Here is an 8,121-nt window from a genome sequence, read left to right as displayed (position 1 = left end):
TTTGTCTTGGGGAGAGCAGGGGCGGTAGCTGCAGTTGGGACCATGTTGCCTGTGGGGGCCGGCAACTCAGCAGGCTCTGCTGGGGCAGCAAGAACTGTTGCTCAGTTCTGGTGGGGTAGGGGCCTTGGCAAGCCCCCCCCAGCAGCCCCAGCAGCCTCATTTTGGTGTGGGAAAAAACCCAGACCTCTGGAGCCAGGCTGGAAAAGAGCATGAGAAGAAGGCAGAAAAGTTTGCAAAGTCCCTGGGTTTGTTTGCAAGCAAAGCAGGTCTTAGACCCCCACACCACCCCCACCCATGGACTCACTTTGGTGTTCCAAAACAAAGGAGACAGTGCCTGGCACCTGGCTGGAAAAGAGCATGAAAAGAATGCTGAAAAAGCGCATTTTCAAAGTTTTCATCTAGAGGAAATGCAACAATTGTGAAGGGTGAGCCAAAGAGCCTGGGAAGCCCCTGTGGGCGACTTTGCAAACTGGCTGGCGGCTTGCCAAAAAGCAAGCCAGGCTGCTGAAGGGTGACACACCACTTCCCTTCTCCCATCTAAAGGAGGTGAAATCAGAAGCAGCATGGCTTCAAAAGTGGCTTTGCAGAGTGGGTGCTGCCTTTGCAAAATGCTGACGACTTGGAATGACCAGCAGCGGCTGGAGATGTTCCTAATGAAAAGGAAGATGTTCTAACATATCGTCTCGATGCTGGGGCCCCACGTCACGAGGCATGACACCAGCATGCGTTGGGCCATCCCACCAGACAAGAGGGTTCCAATGACCATCATGAAACTGGCCAGCCCATCCAGCCTCCGCTACATCACAAACCAGTTTGGCATGGCTGCCTGCACGGTTGGGCTGGCAACTCATGAGGTATGCCAGCTGCTGAAGCAGATCGCTTCAAACAAAATAATCTGCCTGGCAAATCAGCAGCAAGTCATAGATAGCTTAAATGACGAGTTGTTCCCAAACCGCATGGGGGTTTTAGACAGCACTCACATCCCAATGGTGTGGATGGGGAGGGCTTTCACAAACAGGAAAGGATATGCCTCCGTGATCCTGCAAACCATGGTGGACCACCAGGGCTGGTTCACGATGACGACTAGGTTGAATGGTCATAAACTACTACAAGACCGTTTCAGGCTGGACATAAGGAAGAATTTCTTTACTGTCCGAGCCCCCAAGGTCTGGAACAGCCTGCCACCGGGGGTGGTTCAAGCGCCTACATTGAACACCTTCAAGAGCAAACTGGATGCTCATCTTGCTGGGATCCTATGAACCCAGCTGACTTCCTGCCCCTTGGGCAGGGGGTTGGACTCGATGATCTTCCGAGGTCCCTTCCAGCCCTAATGTCTATGAAATCTATGATTTGTCCCAGGTGGGCCGGCAGCATGCATGATGTGCGCGTGTTCAGAAACTCCCCTCTGCCTGCCCTTATGGAGAAAGACACTGTGCACTCGGTGTGGAGGAAACAGTGATCCGCAGTGTTGCCATTCCCCTGGTTATATTAGTGGATGGTGCCTACTCCCTAAAGCCCCGGCTCATGAAGCCTTATGGAGGAAACATAACCAACTGACAGAAGCTGGTTTTTAACTACCATCTGAGCAGTTGCAGGATGGCCGTGGAATGTGCATTTGGCCGACTGAAAGGACGATGGCACTTACGTGCTGGCTTGAGATGGAGCCAGAAAATACCATGGCCTTTGTAGTGGCAGCTTGCATGCTGCACGATATCTGTGAGTGCCGCGGAGAGGTTTTCAAGGAGTCATGGGAAGAAAAAGCATGACAGGCAGCAGCCAGACAACAGAGATGTGTCCAGGCAGCTGAAGCAGCACAGGGATCAAGGAGATATCCTCAAGGAGAGGCTGGTTGGGTGGCCCTTGTGCATGATAGTCTGGCAGAATATATTTTTGACAACAACTTGGGATCCAAGTGTGGTGGACTTGTTGGGAGAGGCATGCCTTTGTGCTCCCTTGGTCCGGCTGACTAAGGGAGGCTGCTTTTTGTGCTTCAGGCTAGAGGAAGCACCCAAAGCTTATGCAGTGGGTCAAGCACCCTACAGATCTATAAAGCCTCAAGAGGCACAGAACCATTAACAGTCCAAGACTCTTGAGTGGTGGCAGCGTTACCCTCAGGCTTGCGGGTGTGCTCCAGGAAGGGGGTCGACCAGACGTGAGGCATCCCAGGGAGGCACTCGGAGTCTGGAAGGTGGACAGACACAGTGAGGTGGGTGGCTCAGCGCAGAAGTGCCCCCTTCTGGCCCGCCACAAAGTTCATAAAAAGTTGAGCCACACGTAAATCTCTAAGCAGTCAGAGCTGATTGAAGATTCCTGGTCAGAAAGAAGCTGGGTGCAGTGTTGAAGGACAAACAAAGCACAGCAAGGATACTTGGTGTCCAAGCAAGATCACAGCATCTCGAAGGGAGCCCTCTCTGAGTGCTTCATTAACACCTCCCCCTACAACCATGTGCTTCTGCTGCTGCTGAGTTCTGTAGCTGCCTATAATACTGCTGTCACAGGTAGGCTTCTTTGGGTGTCTGTGCCAGGACAGGGGGAGTGTGGCCAGCTGGCATATGGCTGAGGAGGGCTGGGGGGACATGAAAGTTCATGTGGGGGCATCAGGGCATGGGGGGTGAGTAGGGGACCCCAACAGTTGCAAAGCCAAGGGGAAAAATTACAGCACATATTTTACTGACAACAACACTTTTTAATTTTTTTTATTATGGTTGGTGTTTAATCCCTAAATTTGTGTATAGCCCTTCTAACTGGGGCCTGGCAGAAGAGTTACATTTTCATTATGTAAGACATGTATCAGTAAAAACACATGTAAATAAAACAGTTGGGCTGTCAGTAACAAGTTTGCAGTGTCAGTAAAAACAATATTTCCTTGGGTTGGCACCCCTGCCCCCATGGTCTGTATCAGTCTAACCGCAGGGTAAAATTCCTTCTTGATCTCAAGTGTGGTGATCAGTCTGACACTGAGGAGAGGGGCAAGACCCTCTAAGAAGAAACCTCCAGGTTTCAATCCTAGCAGGAGCACTGGCGCAGCCCAGTCACAGTCCCCAACACTGGCTGGACCCAACACCCAGTGCTGCTAAGAAAGGTGGAAAAAATAAGCCCTGATACCTGCAGCAACAGGAGAAGGTAACATTTCTTCCTCAGCCCCATGTGGCAATGAGCAAAGCCCAGGAGCAAGAATCACAGGCCCCATCTGTCCCTGCCCCTCTTAAAGGATCTGCTTGGCTTTGGTAAACAGCCCATCTCTCCCTGGTCACAGAGTTCCAGAAACAATGCTGAGCACCTCTCATTACCATCACCTCCAATGAACCCCCAGCCTGGTGGCTGTGGGTCCCTGTATCCCCCTTAGTGGGTCCCTATGATGATACAGAAGAACCCCACTCTCTTTAACAACTCAAAGGAGGCACCATCTCGAGCTACACCCCTTCCCTGGGGCCCACGGGGTCAGAAGTAGGGATGCAAAGTAGGGTTGTGTGAAACAGCTATGTCTCAGATTCGGCCATTTTGCAGGACAGTGATTCGTTTTGGTGTTTCGGATCACTGCTCTGTTTCGATTTGGTGACTGTGTTTCGGAGTCTCAACGCTGTTTCAGAGATTCAGATCAGCTGGGAAGAGACAGGCACAGCCAGGTGGCTGCAGGTTCTCCTGCAGCTCCTCCAGCAGTGCCTGCCTCTTCCCAGGTGGGGGGAGCTGTGGGAGAAGGCACTTAAAAAAAAAAAAAAAAAAAAAAGCCCTGCCGTCACCGGCTGCAGCAGTGATTGGGACCTCTGAGGGCTTGTGGCAGAACCCCCTCACACAGCACAGGGCAGTGCAGGGCAGCGGGGATCGCCCCCCCAGCACCCGCGCAGCAACTGCCCCATGGTGCGGGTGCAGCATAGCTTGGCAGGGTGCCACACGCTGCCTGGGAGCTGGAGCGGCTCCAGCAGTCACCCAGAGCCCAGCAGTGTTCATCCCTAGTGGCCCCAGCTCCCAGACAGTGCTCAGCGCCCTGCTGAGCCACGCTGCACCCGCGCCATGGGGCAGCTGCCATGTGGGTGCCAGGGGGGGCGATCCCCGCTGCCCCCTGCTGCTTTGCACTGCATTGGTGGGGGGGGGGGGCTCTGCCAGAGCCAGAGAGTGCAGGGCTTTTTTAAATTGCCAGGATGCTGGGGCCAGGCAGGGGGCCATCAGGGGTGGGGCTGGGCAGTGTGGGGAGATCGGGGAGTGAGGGCTGCTTGGCAAGGCTCTGCCATGTTGTCCCAGAGCCCCCACAGCTGCTGCTGGGCAGGGCAGGGCAGCCATGGGGGCTTCTCCCCTGGCTCCCCCAGCTGTGCTTGCTGCGGGCTGTGCTGAGCAGACTCCGGTGCTGGTGCTGGCCCTGGCCCCAGCCAGCAGCGGCAGTATGCTGTCATCCCGCATGCAGATCCAGGCACCCGTGGCCCCCAGGAGAGATGCAGAGCTGTGCCAGACTCCTCCTAGGGGACGCGGGCTCCTGGATCTGCGCGTGGGATGACAGTAGGCTGTGACCCTTGAGGTGAGTCCCAGATGGTGATAATATACCCCTACCCCTAACAAGGAGCTCTGGGCCCCACTGTCCATGGGCCTGGGGAGAAGCATTAAGACACTGCCCATGCACACACATCCCTCTCCCCATGGCAGTTCCAAGTTACTATGGGGAGCCTGGTCTCCCAGTTGGCCTTAAGAAGCTGTAAACACCCCTCCTCCCAGTCTTCCCAGGGACACCACGCTCGCTAGGTTGAAGCCATATCAGCTGTGCCCAGCACTGCCCCCAGCTCTAGTGCCTGTACATAGAGAAAGCGGGTAATGTGCTGGATCTGCTTCTCACAGCCACCCACCCTGGGGGAGCAGGCAGCATCTGCTTTGTGAAAGCTCCAGGTGAGTGAGGGTGTCATGCTACTGTGTTGGGTGTTGTGGGGGCACTAGAGTGATGGGTGCTACCCAGATCCCCTAGACTGAGATCAGCAAACCCATTATGCTGGACACTGCCCAAATCATTTTCTATGACAAAGTTTTTGCAACCCAAAGAGGCAAAAGTGAGAAGAGAAACACACAGGGCAGGACAAACCTCTGCAGTCATACTCTAGCCCAAGCAGCAGGGCTGGGAAGAGAAGCCAGGCATCTGGCTCCTGTGAAAGTCAAAGGGGTTCCCTGAAGCTGGCTTAGGTGGAGACATAATTGTCTGGATCACTGCAGATGAAGGATAATTCTAAGTGGATCAATCTTACAACACCAGGAAGTCTCACAAGGGATTATGTAGGGGTCTGTCTTGGAACTGATGCTGTATAATATGTATATTAATGATAAAGAGCTTCCTGATGACATTTGCAGATAGGCCAGAATTGGGAAGGATTGGAAACACAAGAGGGTGAGGAGGGGATAGCAAAAAGATCTGGATAGTTTGGAAAGCTGGGCTAGAAGCAGGATGCAGTGCTATGCAGTCCAGTGTAAGGTGCTACATTAAGGGTTGGCAACATACAGCCCATGGGGTGTATCAGCATCTGGAGCTCAAGAACTTTGTCTGCACCTGTGCCAAACTAGAACAGGTAGTTTCCATCTTCCCAGCTCCAGTCCAACACAGGCTGGGTGGTTTCAGCAGCACATCAGCATCAGGGGGCTTTGCCAGCACTCATGCCAGGACAAGGCAGCTGGGAGCTGTGCCCATCCTGCCACTGCTTCCCCCAACCCTCTGCTTCCCAGCTGCAGGGCAAGTGCAGCTTCCAGCCTGTGGAGAGCTGTGCTGAGACTGGGCACCTGCAAATTGTATTCATCCATCCATACCCTCCTCCTCCACAGCTGCAGCATGGGCACAGCTTCCAGCTAGCAGAAAGAAGCACTAGTTCTGGGCAGCTTCCAACTGTTCCCACACTGCAGCCAGTAGTGGGAAGAGATGGGGAGAAAGAAGCAGAAGTGCAGACACAGTTTGCAAATACCTGGCCCTAGAACAGCTCCCCATTGACTGGAAGCTGTGCCCATGCTGGAGCTGGGGAGTGGAGGGATAGGGGAAACCTCAGCAGTACAGGTGCTGCTCTCAGCTGCTTCAACCCAGTATGGACTTGGGGAAAGCCCCCTGCTACTGAAGTACCCCACACCTGGCCCACATTGGACCAGAGCAGGGTTGCTCTGGCCTGTGCCTTGCAAAGGGTTGCTGGCTCCTGCATTACATCTAGGGAAAAATAAACATATGAACCAATGCAAAGAGGGGGATAACTGCCTCAGTGGTAGCACTGCTGAAGAAGATCTGGGGGTTTTGGTAAATCACAGCCACATGGTACAGGTGCAAGAAAAGCAAATGGTAGTGCTGGAGTGATGTTGCAACTGTGATGGTGCAGGAGATATGCAGGAGGCAAGAACTTTTGTGGGCGACCTCATTTATTGGATCAACTGTATAACTGGGACAGACTTAGACAAGCTGCAGAATGCAAGGCATTCTTTTTCAGGTCAGAGGAAGGAAGCAGGTTCAGTGAAAGAAAAACAAATGCAGTTCGGGCTGGCATCAACGTGAATATAGAGTGTCAGACACACTGAGATAGGCACAGTGGGGAGCAGGGTTCTCTTCTTTGCTCCCCTAGAGCATATATTTAACAAACTGCTTCTTGCTGTTGAAGCAGCAGGATGCTTTCAGCAAACTCATCCCTCTGCTTGACCCGTGGCAAGTTACAGTGGCCGTGATGTTCAGGCATCATGACTGGTAGCTGCGTGGGGGTGATGCCCACAGAGTTTTGCTTGGCACAGGTCAGACAGACAGTTGGTTAGAGTGGTTTAGACCAGAGGGGGCCAACATTTTTTTTGGCAGGTAGGCCAAAAGTTAAGCCTTGTGCTCTCCCTGAATGCCCCTCCAATCCCTTTTCTCATGCTCAATCTGTCACTCTGCTGAGACTCTCAGCCCCCTCCCTATCTGCCATGTGCTCACGTGTCACAGGTTTGGCACCCCTGGTTTAGGTAGAACTGATTCTGCCTTGAAGAAGGGGCTGGACTAGATGATCTCTTGATATCTTTTCCCACCCTGCTTCATTATGATTATGAGGGCACTGCTCGGGAACAGCCTCATTGCTCTGCTGGCCCGCACTGACCCCAGCCTGCTCCAGGCACCCATGTACATCCTCTTGGGGCACCTGGCACTGGCCGATGCTGCCTTTGCCTGCACTACAGCCCCCACCATGCTGGCAACACTGCTGTACGGGGACCAGGCCATGCCCTGGGCTGGCTGCCTGGCCCAGATGTACTTCTTCATTGCCTTTGTCATCACTGACAGCTTCTTCCTGGCTGCCTTGGCCTATGATCGCTATGCCGCCATCTGTCACCTGCTGCACTACCCTGTGCTCATGAGCCCCAAGCACTGCCGTGAGTTGGCAGCTGGGGCCTGGACCCTGCCCCACCCCTATGCCCTGACCCACACCCTCCTCATGGCCCAACTCAACTTCTGCAGGCAGCCCCGAGTGCCTCACTTCTCCTGTGACACCACCCCGCTCTGACCCCCGTGCCCCACAGGCTGTCATGTTTTCCCTAGGAGTCTTGGTGGTGCTGACCCCCTTCACCTGTGTTGTTCTGTCCTATGCCCACATCCTTTCCTCAGTACTGCGGGTCCCCCTTGCTGCTGGTAAATTTAAGGCCTTTTCCACCTGTGGGTCACACCTGGCTGTGGTCACCCTTTTCTACGGGGCCGTCCTTGGGTTGTATTTCCGGCCAGCCACCAGCTATGTAGCTCAGCAGGATATGGTAGCCAATGTCGTGTATGCTGTGGTCACCCCCATGGTGAACCCCTTCCTCTACAGCCTGAGGAGCACCGACATGAGGAAAGCTGTGCAGAGGGTATTCAAGAGGTCTGTCACCCACAGGGGCCAGGCACTACCCTGAGACTGAAGTAGCTCAGGATCTGCATTCCTGGTTCCATTCTTTTTCATCATCGGCAAAAGATCCTGGTGAGAATCCTGCAGGTCTTTCTCTACCCTTTTGGTCACACATGGAAAACATTTTTGCAACCCTTCTCTCCATACTTCCCTGAAAATGTTTCTCTCAGATTTCCCAAGCGTTTTCCTCTAACTTCTTCAGCAAACATTTCTCCATATTTCCCTATAAATCTCCCAAAACTCCCCATCCATTTCTCTCTGAACTTGTCTGCAAACA

At 53.6% G+C, this 8,121-nt stretch overlaps 1 pseudogene; it reads left to right on the top strand.

Annotated features, from left to right (window-relative positions):
- The first annotated feature begins 7,016 nt into the window (after nt 1-7,016).
- LOC102375011 lies at nt 7,017-7,851 on the top strand (annotated as a pseudogene).
- The last annotated feature ends 270 nt before the right edge of the window (nt 7,852-8,121 follow it).

This window comes from Alligator sinensis, unplaced genomic scaffold (genome assembly GCF_000455745.1).
Source record: "Alligator sinensis unplaced genomic scaffold, ASM45574v1 scaffold909_1, whole genome shotgun sequence".
NCBI classification, from domain to species: Eukaryota; Metazoa; Chordata; order Crocodylia; family Alligatoridae; genus Alligator; species Alligator sinensis.
This window is presented reverse-complemented; position numbering and strand designations above follow the sequence as displayed.